This window comes from Heterocephalus glaber, unplaced genomic scaffold (genome assembly GCF_053883595.1).
Source record: "Heterocephalus glaber isolate CG9 unplaced genomic scaffold, H.glaber_assembly_v1.0 deba00001465, whole genome shotgun sequence".
NCBI classification, from domain to species: Eukaryota; Metazoa; Chordata; class Mammalia; order Rodentia; family Bathyergidae; genus Heterocephalus; species Heterocephalus glaber.
This window is the reverse complement of record NW_028258312.1, coordinates 20,759,598-20,776,601: the sequence shown is the minus strand read 5'-3', so window position 1 is coordinate 20,776,601 and position 17,004 is coordinate 20,759,598.

Here is a 17,004-nt window from a genome sequence, read left to right as displayed (position 1 = left end):
GGTGAGGATTAACCATGTTATTAGGTACCAAATACTGTCCTCCTTACACTTCTTTTGTTTTCCATTTATTTAGGGTCCACATATACCTTACTAATGGGAAAAAAATCCCAGTGCCTTCTTTCTTCCTGCTCACTATCCTTGTATTAGAGGCCTCCTCCCCAGTAGGACCTGAGGAATAGCCCCTAGACACACACACACACACACACACACACAATCTCCTTCTCGTCCATTAAAATTTACCTGCCCTTGCTTCTATCTCTTTGGAGTCCTGATCTTTACTGGGTGTCAATGGTTGTAATGGGTTATTAACAAGAAAACTCATCCATTCTAATATGTTATATAGTTAATTAATGTTACCTCCCTCAAGATAATAGGGCATATGTCCTCTTAAAGGCTTTTAAGAAATGACAGTAATGGTGGAAATTTCAGGCACCGCTGCAGACGAATGAGGGAGATGGATTTTTAAGCATTGGGGCCTCTCACTGATCCTCAAATTATTCCATGTAGGCAGCTGCCGACTCTGCTCATGAGTAAGCCAGTGTCTCTCAGGAGAACTTTATAAACAGCGCGAATTTCACTGTTTGACGAGGTGAAGCATAGTTCCCCCTGCAAATAACCTCTTTTAAGGTATCCATAGACTGTTTATGCAGACGTGGGTTAGATACTCTCGCGACCAGTACGGCACACCTTGCACTAAGGCTGAGCAGGTCGGCCTGCCCTGAGAGACAGATGAATTTGAAAGTTTCTTGAGGTAGCCAACTAATTTACTTATCATTTTCATTTTGGATTCCAATTCCAGCTGTATGCACTGCTAGAAGAGAAGGGAAAGGCTGAAATCCCATTGCATGCCTTCTTCCAGAACATAATTTCTCCCTCCATCTGTGAAGCTCCTGTTGATATCAGGGGGCGTCACCACGTGCAGAGAGGGGAGACACAAGCCAGGAGAGGGAAGCCCATTATGTAGTTGAGAGCTAATTTTGCTTCATCTTCTTGATCTCTATAAAGCGCATTCTGAGGCCCCACAGGATTTAAATAAAAAAGATAAAGATGAAGAGGGACTGCTCAAGCAGAGCCAGTGTAATACTCATTTATTAATGTCGTCCATCACAGTGTGTTTACACGCCTAACCAAAATTTAAAACTGTCTGATTGAGAACAGAGGGGAAAACCGATTGCTGTATCAAAACAAAACACTCACTCCATGTACTCCCAACATGCCTACGCTTGGAAAGTGAAGTGAAATAATACGAGTGCCATACATTTCATTTCAATCGAAAAAGGAGGTAAGTAAAAACATAAATCTGTGGCCCCAGATTTATTCTTAAACACAAAGCTCATCTTGAGAAAGAAGCTGTCTCTCCCTAATGGCAAGATTCATTCTGAAAGAGCCTTATTGTCACTTGGCTCCGGTGCCTTCTGGGAAAAGAGGGCTGGTAGAGAAGCCCCAAAAGGGTAGGGATGAGGGGGAATCTCGAAGACCAACTTCAAGAGCAGAACGAATGAATGAGAACCTCAGTCTAAAAAATGCCCCAAGGGCCGGCTCGGGTTTGTGCAGAACACAGGGCATTTTGCCCTTGAGTTTGCCCAGTGACAGGCCCGGTGACATTTTCCCTCAAGCAGCCTGTTTCGGACTGCTTGGCACACCGGTAACTTCACCTTTGCAATATTTTGAAAACTGCACCCTATATTTTCCCTTTATTGTTTCTACTCTGCCTCTTGGAGGCGGCCACACGGAATGAATGGACTGTGACTTGCACAATAGGATCCTTCAAACATCAGAAGACAGTTTGCTCTATGCTGTCAGCCTTTCTTCATTGCCTTCATCTGAAGCTTACAGCTATGACACCATTGCAAAAAGTTTTCCAAATTTCCTGAAGCCTTTCCTCCTTCCAGAGACATGTCATGAAGTCAGATGTGTTTTCACTGAAGTTTTGAAATTGACCTCATATTTGGGTGTCTAGTTCAATGATGGCATTGTCTAATTCAACTCACAGTTTTGGATGTTATAAAATGAAAAGGCATTTATTGAAGAGAATGGCAAATGTGGCCCTTGTGCATCTTTGCAGCCTCTGTGGTACCTAACCTAACATGCACAGACACAATAATTTAAAAATATACTGAGTTAATACATAAACAAATGAAGAATTCTTGAATTTTGATACTTGCACAGGGCTTGATACCTCATAAAGGATTTTAATCTATTATTTGAGTGTCACAATAATCTTAAAAGATCAGTGGAAAAGGGTATTAGTATCCTATTCTATAAATAAGAAAATTACAACTCAGAAATAAGTGAAAACAAAATCCTTTGTTGGGACAAAACAGCTTTGGACATACTGTGTCCTATATTATTTTGCCATATAATGGACTCTCAAAACCCTCCAAGGGCTGGGGATTTAGCTCAGTGGTTCTGCCACCTGCCTTGCAAGCTCAAGGACCCGAGTTCGGTCCCTGGTACCAAAAAAAAAAAAAAACTATTCTAAAAACTTCCAAGATTTCCATAAAATATATTTGCATTGTAGACAAGTCACTGATTTTTACCGTGCATTTTAATTTTAATATAATACATTTCTTGGCCAGAGGGGAAATACCTAAAAATATTTTTCCTGATGTAATGAAAAATCCCCAATAACAAGCTATGCCAACATGAAGATCATCTTTTTTAAATCTCAACGTTTCAAAAAATTAGCATTACATTTATAATAAGAAAAACACTTTTTATATGACATACATGAAGGAAGAAAAAGCACGATCTTATTAATCCCTTAAATAATTATTGAGATTCTATTGTGTGCAGAATAACTTGGAATGATAAAGACCCAATGTACAAATGATGGAGTTCCAATCCATAGGAAAGAATGGCCAACAGACATAGTCATGTGAAAGAAAGAAAAAAAGTAAATGTGTGTTAAATTATAAAGCCTTTTCAGGGAAAACATTACAGCAATTGTGTTAGTGAATGGGATCTAAGTACATTCCAGGTAATCTACATGAGTTGGTTGGCCTTCAATTAACCAGGCAAGAAGACCATGTGTGTATTGGGCTCACCTCATTTTCTAACTCTCAACTGTTTCAAGAAACTTTATCCTATCCCATGCCACATTGCTTGAGGTCCACCGGTAAAAGACAATGGAGGAAGGGACATTTAACCCATAGTGATGGAGACTTCTTTCATTACCTCCCTCAGGAGATTCAGGAACTTGCTGGTGTATGCATCAAGATCCTCTGACATTAGTTTCCTGTAGCATCTGCAATCACAGAACTCATTTGGGAACATTTCAGAGTACCCAGGAGGAGGTCTCACTGCTGGCCCTGCTGGCCCTGCTGGCCTGCCCAATATCCATGCCTCTCCTCCAGTCCTAGTGCAGCTGCAGGTCCAACAATTCATGCTGCTCGGACAGCTCCCCTCTTGCTCCCAGCTGTGCACCCTACAAATGGAGACCACTGCCTTCTAACTTTGGTCAGGCACAAAGAAACCCCTCCCAGGGCATCTCTTTCCATCCAATCTGCAGTTACATGGCCCCAGTGTGGGAGCCCATTGTATATACCCCTTATTCAAACTACTATTTACCCGACTACTTCTCAATTCTCACTATCCATTTGATGATCCCAATGTTGTTGGGCTTTTATAGTTTTCAGTTTATTGTGCTTATTTTACAACTCTTGAATTCTATTTGTGTTTATTTTTGTATCTTTTTGAAATTTCTCTGCATCTAACTGGAAATTCAGACCTGGACCCAGTGTTCCCTTAAAATGCCTAGCAGTACCATTTATTCATGATGAACTGTTTTTTTAATTCCCACAAATAAAAGGATTTCCATAGCTTTGCCAACACTCCACAAATATTTCATGAGCAGCAAATGCCAAAATGAGGCTCTCACTCTGGTAAATAGTGGCTTGGCATACGTGCTGTCACAGCATTTCCAGACTGATAATATGCTAGGTACCCGGGACATGGTGGGCTTCTCACTGTAGCTGTAGAGAAGCAGGAGTGGAGAAATTAAGGCTTAATCACAGCTCTCCACACACATTCTGTGCTGGTGGTCAAACTAGCAAACATCATGAGAAATTAGGTGTAACAAAATAATGACCTTGACATAACTCTTAGAACAAAAGAGTACTGACCTAAAAAGAAAAAAAAAAAGGAATGAATCCCATTACCATGAAATGATGACTCTCTTGACAACTACTATATGATACTAAAAAATTAATTTAGGCTTAATAAAAGTCACTTCAAATGCACACAGTTCAAAAACTCTTTGATTATTTGTCTTATCTGGCTCCATATTCAAGGCCCAATGTCATATAGTTCTAGAGTGGATTTTATGATCAGCAATGGCTATCTTAGTTGATTTTGTGCTGCTGTAACAGAACACTTGAGACTGTGTAGATTATGAAGAAAATGGATTTACGTGGCTCAAAGTTCTAGTTTGGAAGGCCACATCTGTTCAACTTTGGTGAAAGCCTCATAGTGCTCCGTGCAAGGCCAGAAAACAAAATGGGAAGCAGGCATGTGAATAAGATAGAAAAGGGAGCTGAACTCCCGACAGCGAAAGCATTCTGGCAAGAAAATTTTAATCTGCTCACGAGGGAGAATCCTGCGTGACTCCAAACACCTCTCCCGGATGCTGCTGCTTCTCAACATCACTGTACTGAGGACCAAACCTCAACATGGATTTTGAAGAGGAAGAACAGAGGTCTTCTTAAAAACTTGAAAACCAAGAAATCACAATTTTCTGTATTTCAGGAGCTTGCTTCTCCATTCTCAGGTTGATTCTGTTCTAATTTAGAAGGATGAGCCACAGACCCCTACAATAACTTTTACCCTCAGAAGTAGAGAATCTCCATTGTAGGTCTTTGAGCAGCTTGTCACACATGGATCTGATGTCCCCAAAGCAGTCACCTCTCCCAGTTTTGAGTCCCCTTTGCCTCACCCCCCCTAACGGCTCATATTTTGGATCTAACCTTCATTCATCAGCTCTTGACTAGAGATTCTCATTCTATCCCAGGAAATTTCTGTGAACCTCTGGGCTCTATTTTCTTTTAGGTGTTGTCTTTTCAATGAGTACCCCCTATCCTTTATACCAGAAAGATATTATAACTTCCCAAACACCCACTTATTCTAGAGCATTACCTTTTTAAAGATGTTTGGAAGCATTTATGTCTATCACTATGGACCATTATAGCAGTCTGTCAATTTATTAGGTCTTGCATTTAAAAAAAGTTAGAAACCAATCCACAATGCTAATAACTGTGAGATGACCTAATAGATATAAATGTTTCACAAAGGTGTTGCACAAAAAGGCCTATTAAGTAGATGTGTGAATCTGGAGGAGGAGAAAGAGCAATTCTGTTTAATAAGATGTTTCCAGCATTATCTTACTAATTTGCTTAGGAGCAGGTACAGGCCATACAGCAGTTATAAAGTGATTAGAAATCCTTGATAATTGTTTTTTTAATTAACAACAAAATTTGAAGAAAAAAAACCTGCTACCCATTTCCACTTTCCTTCTGGATTAATTGTGTTACATTCAGGAAAGGCAGTTTATGCACAAGAGATTTTTGCCATTTCAAATTACAGGGTGAAGAGGACCAGATTGGACACCCTCGTGTTATTTATGAAACCAGAGAGGGCCCCTTTATTTCCACTCCTTTTAATGTTCCAAGAAAACCTGTTGATCATTTCTGACAAATTTATTAGGGGAGAGAGGATCTCACTGTAGACACTTGCTTTCCCCTTAGCCCTTTATACTGTGTTCCACCCTCAATTACTGAAGGTCATTGAGCCAAATAAGTCCAACAAAGAGAATTCTGACTATCAGCACTAGTGACAAGGCCATCAGCATCGATATAAAGAGACCTGCATGATCTACAGGAAGCAAACAAGAATATTACCATGATAAATCCAGGCACTTTGTGCTGTAGGGAAATGACTGATCACTTAGCCAGAATTGGTGCCCCATGCATATAGGCTTCTGTTTTATTTCATATCAGTATTCTGCCTACTCCTATGCTCCTCTGAGCTGAGATCAAATATCCCTTCCAATGAAGGAAAAAGTGCTGATGGGTGTTGCTCCGAAATTGAGTCTGTCCTCTCTGTTAGAATCTTACCAAATGTTGAAGCTTGCAATTTAAAATTCCAGATGTCTACAAGAAAGTAATTTTCTTCTCTACAAATTTCACCTGCTACTTGGCTTGATAGTGCTGCTGTATAAATTTTCATCTTCTGTATTCTAGAGTGAAAAAGGATGCCATTTTTCTTTCATTCTCTTTTATGCTTAGGAACTGAGATTGTACTTTGAGATGGGATGAAGGATATAAGAAAGACTGCAATCTGTTGCACACCTAAATCAAGGGCAATTGGGGGGATGTAAAATGCTCTACATGTGTTGTTTCTTGCCTTGTTCATGGCCACTGAAGGAGATGAAAAGCAGATTGTCACACTCACAACCAGTCATTCAGAAAACACAAATTGACTTATAATTAGATGGTCATACATTCCCATCTGCCCAAAGATGGTCTTGCCTACTGCCTGAAGCCCTGGCAGAATTATTAAAAGTGCCCTTTTCTTCCTTCAAAAGTTTCCCAATTTAGGCAGTAAATTATGATCTTAATAGCAAAATTGGAAGAGAAAATTCTTCAATCTTCTTAAAATGGTCCTCTGGGTCAAAATGAGTTTTCTACTGGTGCCCAACCTCAAAGAGAAAATACTTCAAGCCTTAGAGTCTTGTTACCAATATATTTTTTTGCTGATTTTCACCTTCAAGAATCTAAACTTTAACGGGCTAGGGATTTAGCTCAGTGGTTCTGCCACCTGCCTCGCAAGTGCAAGGTTCCAAGTTCAATTCCAGGTAACAAAAAAAAAAAAAAGAATCTAAACTTTATATCTTTATGTTTAAATGCAAAAATCAGCCCATATGAAAATGGGCAAATGAAGTTCTTTAAGTGTTCGATCTAACATCCACAGAGATATCTCACCTATTTCCAACAATATGTGTAGAACCAAAAGACTTGGGTAAATTTCTCACATTCATTTATCCACTTAATAAATATTTAATGAATATGAAGGGCTTTGCTAAGTTCCATGCGGTATCAAAATCAAACCATTCACAAGATATTGTCTTCACAGACTTTATAGGCTGGTAGATAAGAAAAGAAATATATGTGATAAATGTCCAAAACATTGGAAACTATGCAGTACTAAATCCAGTGGAAGTGAAGGGATATGCTTTTCAGGGGAAAGGGAAAGTATCATGGCTTAACCATATTAGCTGTTAAAATTTTAAATATTTCCCAATCAGTTGATAAAAAGAAATTCTCCACTTATTTAGCCACGAGCCACCTTATGATGCTCTACCATGAGCTATAGCAGCTGGTGAACAAGTCTAGAAATAATGCTAGCAGGGACATGGGTGATCCCAAGAGCTGCTGAAGGCACTGCTGAGACAGCAGTTGCAGACCTGGTGAACTTGGAAGTTGGGAAGGCAAAGGACCTCCCCTTTCATGAGAACAGCCCAGTGTCGATGGCCTGCAGAACAGTGACACTGGTGTGAACACTCTCAGTGGGGCCCTGGGAGTGGGAGCTGTATAGTTAGTCCTCTGAGAGATGCTGTAGGCAGATGTATATCCATCCACAAAGCTGGGTGACTCATTCAGCTGCCTCAGCTGCCCCAAAATACCAGGCTCCCAGGGACATGATGACTATGTCACTTTATTCCCTGTAGAAGCACACTGAATGATTGTAATTTAGCATTATTCTCTCGATTTTTATGAGGGATCAGTATAAGAAATTACCAAATGAATACATTTTCTGCATCTTCTCTAAAGGTCACTATTAAAGATATTTTCCTTTATTATAGTAATCCATGGTTAGATTCATGGTTGAATTTATTTCCGGGAACATTTTCTTCTTACCAACTGGCATATATCCTTTTATTAGAAAATGAATACTACATGACTCATAGAATTTCTTTTGTGGCCTTCTGACCTGCACAGGAACTGAATTTAATGTGCAATTGTAGAAAATTTCCCTAGCTTAGATTGCAGATCCAATGAAGTCCTCCACTCCTTTATATGGCTCTTAATATTTTAGCCTTATGTTAATGTCTTATTGCATATATGTAACCCATATCAACTCTTTCTAAAATAGGAAGCTTCCATCAAGTGTCAGATGTATTTATGTATCCATTAAATAAAATATTAAATCTTTTTAAATCTTAGAACTTTCATGAAATTACTACACACTCAAAGTACTAAACTCTAACACTCTTGTGGGTAGTCTCACATAATTCTCTCCTTTCTTGAATGACTACCACAATTCCTGGCACATATTTGTTGAATAACAGAATAAATGAATACCACATGGGAAAAGTATTAGTCTCAAGATTATAATAGAGGTAAAGCACCACCATAATGATACCAAAATCCCTTCATTTTCTAAACTGAATGGTAACAAACATTGCTGAATATAAATTAATCAGCATCTGTGACCAGGAAATGTCTTTTGATTATTTGGATATTTTATGACATTTGATATAGCAGGGAATTGAACTGGAATGCAACTAGCAGAAAATTCTGTCTACAAGTATAAAGGAAAACTTTCCACTTGGCTGAAAAATGCCCAGTATATCTGCATCTCGAAGAGCTCATTCATTTTCAGTTCCCAGGGCTAAGGTTCCCCCTTTGGAACTATAGCAAATTAAGAGGTGTGTGATTCTTGGAGCTTTGTCTATTTTACATTAATAAAGACTAATCATGTTTAAACATGTTAGTACAGCAAGTCCAAGGATGTAGGGGAGGATGCCAGCTCTAAAGTGAAATTAGTAGTGTGAAAAAAGCTATGTGAAAAATCGTGGAGAGAAATTGATTGAAAATGAAAATGAGATGTTTTTAAAAAGAAGATGGCCTAGAAACCTGACAGTGTGAACTGAAAAAGTGAGATTAAAAAATAGAATCAGTAAAAGCTGGTCTCTGTGAAATTAGAATAACTCCTTGGCCACTCACTACAAAGCAACTACATTAAAATGAGGAAAAGTCATACCTAGCATATGCGTATTATACAGAGGATAGCTTCCTGAAGGGAATCCCGAGCAGATCCTCAGTACACAAGAAAAGAATGAGGGAGGACAAAAGGGGGCGTTCATTCTTTAACACCAGGAAAATCTCTCTCTCCCCTCTCCCCCTTCCCTCCCCCCACCATCCCTGCCTTGTTCTGTCCATATTTGGAACCATGGACTCCTATGTGTATCTAAATCCTCTGTCACTCTGATGGGACCTTCTAATGTTAACCCCCCCCCCCGAATACCACCATCACCTTTCCTTGGAAGCTTACTCTGTGGAAAATGTGGACGTGTGTAACTGTTTTTGTTTGGTTTTTCTTTTTTTTTAAGGTGAAAGGCTTCTCATGTGAGAAAATAAGCTACCACTTTTGTTCTTCCAAAGTCTAGGAAGGATGACCCAGAGGCCAAATACAAATATATGTTAATTATATTTCTGTTTGTGCTCTACTTGTGTTATAACTGTAATTTTTTTTTTGGTACCAGGATTCGAACTCCGGTCCTTGTGCTTGTGAGGCAGAGCTAAATCCCCAGCCCCAAGAATTTCCTTCAATCTTTTTAAGCTTCTTATTTTACCCAAGAGATGACAGTTAAAGCCATGATAGTAGGCGACATTACCAAAGTAGGTAGACTACAGCTCAAAAAGGCTAATACTGAGAACATAATATGGGGAGAATCTTACATTCTAGGGATTTTACAAAAGGGTTTATGCTCATTTTCCCCCTTAAATCTAGCCATAACCCTGCAGGGAAGTAGTTAGTATCAGTAGGTTAATAGTGGTTAGTGGTGATCATGGTTAACATTGTTAATGATGTATTAATCACACATACTCTTGATGTGTGACAGGGCTTTTTACCTAAAGCCTTCATCTTAAAAACCAGTTACCTCAGTTTTATCATGACAAAAATAAAAAAATCCATATTGAGAATATTCTACAAAGTGTCTAACTATGGTAGTACCCCTTAAAACTGCTAGTCATCTAAAGCAAGGAAGTCTGCAAACTCACAATCTAGCAGAGTTCAAAAAGACATGAGAATTCTGAGGAGCTTTGGAAAAGACTTTTTAGTCCCTATTAAAGACAAGTGAGGAATAAAAGGTTTTCTTTCACTGGATATTGTTAGTGTACACACAACACTGTGAATGGTGGTGACTGGCAACAAAGATTACAAGTACTATTGGCTCAAAGAGAAAAAAATGTTAAAAATTGACAGGATGGGAAAGTTACAAGGACTCTGAGGTTCTTGAAATCATTGAATCCTCTTTCAACCCATTCTAGAAACCAGTGCTTGTTAGGTCAGCTAAGGTTGTTTTTTTTTTCTTCTTATCAATAGCAAGCATTTTTACTGATAAAACCCTCTTCATTTAGCCACTGTTTGTGGTGATGTGCATCTACAACCACCCCTCATGATTACCAGGAGTACTAAGGCCTCAGCTTGAGGTACCAGGTATTCTGCGTTCCTGAGGAGAATAAACACATGCCCAACACTAACAGACAGAGCATGGAACTTACATGCTGTCTTTGAGGCCCCTTCTGAGGGGGACAGAAGCGCACAAAGGGCACACGTAGTAAATCAGGCTGTAATGAGGCACACACTGCTTGTTAAGTGTAGTGAGCGGTTCACTGGCTTCACAATGAGAATCGCTGCCTTAGGGTAAGTCGTGCTTGCAAACAAGGAGTCGGGACCCCTGAGGACCATATTCGCTTTGCCATAATTCCTGCATGCTACATAGGATTTATTTTGTTTTACTTAATTATTTGTCTCGTCCTGTGATATTCTACTAAAGAGGATACACTTGGGGGCCGGGGATTTAGCTCAGTGGTTTCGCCGCCTGCTGCACAAGCTCAAGGACCAGAGTTCGATCTCCGGTACCAAAAAAACCAGAGGATACACTTGGAGCCATTTGCATCAATACAAATTTCTGCCTGGCACACCTATTTCAGGAAGTTGCTGAAAGCCATAATAAGAATGTAAATGAGGAGGAAGAAGAGAAAGAAATTATTTATGCTTGCTATGTGCTTAGAGCGTTCTGTGTGCTCATGCCATGGAAGCCAGAGTCATTTTTGTTTCTGCTTTGTCCATATGTGATGGACTGAAAGAGCTAAAATCTGTGCATTTGTGAGAATAAGTGCAGCCGTGGAGAGCCTGGGCTTGGCTTCCCCAAGAGGAAGCTTTATAAAACACACATTATTATTTGCAACTTTCTTATCCCAAACAATTGTTGTAGAAGGGATTCTCATCAATATGTTCCAAGCAATGAAACTGCTTTCTTCCCTTTGTTTAATTGACTATTTTGATAGAAAGAAACAATTGATTTGATAATCAGGGAAGGAATCAGCTAATACCAAGCTAAAGATTTTCTAAAGGTCTTATATTTTGTCCAGATATTATTTATCATAAGCAATACCACATTCACCTAAAGGTGTGTTTCTTATTTGGAGGGTGCTTTGAAGCCATTCATCAAATGGGGAAACTGTGCCCTGGAGTTCTCAACTGAGGATCAGTGACACAGGGAAGCTGGATATTAAGCAAAAAGGAAAGGCAGCTCCTACTTCCTTTTCTCCCCTTCTCCCTTGCCCGTGAAACAGTCAACAAGCTGAATAGCTCGTGGGTGAGTGGATCAGTAGGAGTGAGTGGAGGAGGCTGAAGCAGACGGTTCTCTCAAATTAGCCTGCTGCCAGTCTTGCTTCCCTGGCAGTTTGACACAAATGTTAAGATGCAAGCTTTATTGCAGTGGCACTTTGGCAGGTACCATTTCCCAAGGAGCTTCCCGCTCAGAGAAGGAGGACAGGCCTGTTATTCCCAGATGCTTTAAATTCATGATCCTCACAAGTGGAGCGATGTGTTTGTCAAGGAGTCCACACCTAAAGAAATACTTGATGTTGACTTTGTGTGTGGGTGAAACTCACTTAACCCTCTGAAATCTCACATTTCAACCGAGAAAGAGCAATAGTTAGCTGGATTTCAAAAGAAGGGATGATAAGGATTATAAATTATGTTCTAACACCCAAATTTACTCAAGAAAGCACAATGGTAATGAACGTTTGTAAATGCCAAGAACAAAGCATTTAGAGAGAAGGCTGCTGTTCGATTGTACCTATTTGTTATAGGATTTCACTAGAAGCCTTTTAAGTAAATTCCTGCAGTTCTAATGAATCATTTGTAGGTTGACACAGAGCTGTGATGTTTTGCAGATGTTATAAGCTCTCTAACACTGCAAGTGTGAGCATGACCAGCCATAACCACCACCCACCACAACCATACTCTATTTTTTAAGTTATAACCAGACAGCCATGCCCCATGGGCTGCAAAATGTAAAGGTTAAACTCATGCAACGTAGAAGAAGGAGACCATTTCCCATGTCCAACATGAGAGATTGGTCCTCCTGTTTCAGATTGACAGCCTTTGAGAGTAAGGAGTTGAGGTTTAATCAAGCTCAACTAAGCAAAGTTAAACTAAGACACATATAATAATAATTGTTATTGAATGATAATTTGCTATAATTAAAAAGTAATTCACAATGATTAAAACTTTTATTACTGTCATAATCCTAACCTACTTTCTCTATAATTCTTCCAGTATTAGAAATCCAAAGGAATGTAATCATACAGTTCCTGAATTTTGCATCCATGCACCCCAGGAAACCAATAATGCATTTACCATAAGATATTAAATTTTAAAGAAAAACAGAGGTGCTGGATATCTGGTAAATCAGCCACAAACTACCCTTTGCTCACCCTTTCAAAATTAGACTGTGCTAGATTCCTTTTGAAGGTATCATGTCTTTGTAAAACTGGGTTTTCAGCAGTAAAAATCAGAAAATTGATGTAGAATGTGGAATAGGAACTGAGGTTAGCATTGTCTAGTCCAATTTCAAAGTTGCAGAAATGTGGTACCCAATAACCACATATATTCCATTTGGACATAATATTGGATAAGAATGAAATAATTATTTTCAATTTATGTGTACTCTTAAAATGGTCACTAAATTGTTAGGACATAAATATTTATGAAATTATTTAAACCTACACAAGTAATAAAACTGTTATATACTGTATTTCTTTTTCTTTTGGCCTGGGAATACTGTGAGAAAAATTGCTGACACTAAGAACTCTGAGTGCAGCAGTTGAGAACCTCAGTGTAGAGTTGTCTTCTTCCCTCTCCTTTTCCTCTCTCTCTTGCACATAGATGGACACATACAGTTCACATATGCACACAATGACCCACAACTTAAAAGAGTGTTCCTATTTTTCCACTCAACAAATATTTATTAAGCATCAAATATGTTCCAAGCACTGATGTAGAGTGTAGAGTCTAGACATGCAGCGTGACTAGATCCAATAGTCTATGTTGTCATAAGCCTAAGCTCTTAAGAGACAGGCATTTAATTAACAAGTCAACAGGCAAATACAGAATTCAGTGTTCTAAAGAATACATTTCTTTCTTACTCCCATTCTTATTCACCAAACAACAACATTATATTTAGCTTCCCTCCCCAAATGAGTCCCGAGAGATTCTCAAACCATAAATGCACCCCCCACCCCCGGCCACCACTCTATGCTGTGGAGTAGATAACATCAAAATTAACTCACAAATTAGAAATGGGGAGGAGAGAGAATGCCAATGAGAAAGAGCTCCAGTTACAAATGCAGTCTCAGGGTAGAGGGACAGAGTGTGCAAGCTAGGGAAAGATTTTGGAGGAGGCAAGGGGAAAAAGGAAACTGAGGTAGGGACCGATCACATAGAAGGCCATATCCTCAGGTGGAATGTTTGACTACTCTACTTCACCATGACCTCAGTGGTTCCAGAGCCTTTCACTTCCCACCCACATGTCCCTGAGGGTCGGGGCATAAGACTGAGAAACAGCGAGATACTACTAAAAAGAAATATGGCAGTGTCGTCATTTGGCCTGTACCGTGTCTTTTTTGTCAAAGATGCTCAGACATCCAAAATTGTGCGCAGAATATCTTCTGCCCAATGCGAGCTTTGTTTCTCTTCTCTCTATTTCTAGCAGGAAGGGTGCCAAGCAGTATGACTAGATACTTCCAATGTACCTGAATCCATGGCTCTGTACACAGGTACCGATGCATCCTCCTCACCAGAAATAGCTATGATTAAGTATCACTCAGCACAAAAATATTTCAAAAACTCAAAACAACAAGGAGAATCATGACCAGAACACAATGCCTCTATGCATACTTGCCCTTACGCTGCAATGTTGGTGGTGTACATGAGGAAAAACTGTGCAGGGATGAACTGTTAGGGATGAAAGCAAAGGGAGTCGTTGACTCTCCTAAGAGAGTGAGATTTCAGGACTGAAACACATGTCTTCCTCCTGAGACTTCCTGATCTTAGCGGTGGTACTTCAAAGAATCGGTGATTCTAGTACCATGAAAGGGAGGATAGCATATTCTAAGCTAGAATTTAAAGTCTATCAGCCAGGGATTTAGCTCAGTGGTTTCGCCGCCTACTGCGCAAGCGCAAGGACCCGAGTTTGATTACGGGTACAAAATAAATAAATAAATAAATAAATAAATAAATAAATAAAGTAAGTAAGTCAGTCCATCAAGGATTTTTGTGAAACTCTTCCCAATAGAGGAACTCAGGAGAAATAAAGCCATTTCTCTACTCAGTCCCTTCTAGAAAGAGTTAAAGGCACCATATCACAGTGATACATGCACACCCATGTTTATAGCAGCACAGTTCATAATATCTTAATTTTGGAAGCAGCCTATATGGTCATCAACAGGCAAATGAATAAAGAAGATGTGGTATCTATGCACAATGGAGTACTACTTTGAAATAAAGAAAAACTTCAGTCATTTGTAGGAAAGTGGATGTACCTTAAGACTGCACTGTTAAGTGAAAGAAAGCAGACACACAAGCTTATAAAACGTATTGTCTCTCTTATATGAAAAATCCAAATTATAAACAAATTAAAAAGTAAAAGGGGTGGGGATTTAGCTCAGTGGTACAGTGCTTGCTTTGCAAGCACAAGGTCCTGAGTTAGATCTCTGTACAAAAAAAGAAACAAAGTAAAAAATAGATAAAAGGAAATAGGGGCCGCGGATTTAGCTCAGTGGTTTCGCTGCCTGCTGCGCAAGCGCAAGGACCCGAGTTTGATCCCTGGTACCAAAAAAAAAAAAAAAGGAAAGAGAGCGATAGATCGTCTACAAATGGAAAAAGGGACCAAGAAATGGAGAGAAGAGGGAAGTAGAAAGGGATGTAAAAAATAATTCAAAGGTACCATGTATATGCACCAAATACCCACAATGAAAGTAGTAATTATGTATTGCACACATTTACTAATAAATAATAAAAATGATTTCCAGTCTACCTTTAGCAAATTAGGGCTGGAGAGTGCCCTATGCCATTGTAATTAAAGCTGTGCAACACACTAGGAGCTTTTCCAAACAGAGAGAGTGGAGCAATTTGTCTTACGTAGGGAAAGGGAGAAATGGGAGAATGGTAGAAAATAGGGCAGTTTCAGAGGTGGTGAGAAGTCGAGCTACGTCCAAGTGCAGAGACAGCACTACTCACTTCTGCCCTGCTACACACTGCCCTAATCATGGAGTAATTTGTTGCCATCCTTCAGCTCCTGAACCTCCTAGGTAGGAGCCTAATTCCCTGGCTGACATATGGTGCCTGGTAATGTCAGCTATGCCTCAGCTGCTGGGAAATCTTCTACCAGAGAGTTCTCTATTGTTTGCATCTGAGTCAGAATAGTCCTGCACAAGGGAAGCAGGTTTTCCAGAGGAAAAGGGAAACATTACAACTGAAAGGATTATTGTTTTTAAAAAGTATTATCATGTTGCTCAGCACACAGTTTAGCACTTAATTGTTTGCTGTCTTGTTTTGTTCTCTACTGGAAATGCTGAAGTCTAGAGGTGGACGAGACCTCAGACCCCATTTAGTCCAACCCTCTAATTTTTAGGATTTTTAAGAGAACTTTCCGAAAAAGTGGAGTTTGCTTTTTGGCAGAAAAATAATCAAGAGCCATATTTTTATATTCTTGAATTGCTGCTGGGGACTAGTCTTCTGCCTGTATAGAAGGTCCCAAAAGACAGTAAACTTGGGGTTACAAATATGCCCATTTCTTCATAATAATGCTTAAGTACCTAGCCGCAATAAATCTTCAAGTTTTGTTTCCTTTTTACATCTCCCTTGAAAGTTGAGGAAAGAGAGAAATCTAGATTGAAAGAATAATATGAAAGATATTGTCGCCTTATTTTTTTTCCAAAAGTAAACCTAACAATCACTAACAATTATCTCTCTACCAGATACTAAACAGGTGGGCAAAAGTATACAATGTATCTTTGGTCAAAGAGTTTACAACCTATTAGAGGAACCATATATTATTTTAAAAGAACAGAAAGAAACATTTACTGTTTTCTCATATGTCAGACACACTAAACAAACTCTACACATTATCTCATTTAATCCTAACAAAAAACTTTCAGATTAATATTGCTTTTGTGGACATCACCCCTATTTTATAGATGAGTAAAACATATCACTGTGAGTTTAAGTAGGGTTTGTAAGGTCTGGCCAGTGAAGGCTGAGAGGTGGAATTTGAACACTTGGTATCTAAAGCCAGTTCCCACTTGTTTAACCACTATGCTCCACTGCCATGGTGAGCTACAACAGAAAACAACACAGGAAACAACTGCTCAAATGCCGGTAGAGAAGCCCACAACATTTCTTCTGCCTCTAGAAAAACGAGATTTGTGATTTTAAAAACTATTAACCTTAAATCATAGGAATCTTCAATTTGGGATTTAAAAATAAGAGTGAATGCTATTTAAAATCAAAGAAATTACTACTTTTGATTCTATTCTCAATTACCAAAAAGGACAATAATCCAGATTTAAATGACATTTTGTTTAAAACGCTGGGATAAAACACCTCTTGATGAGATCACATAAAGCACCCAAAACATCTGTGTTACCT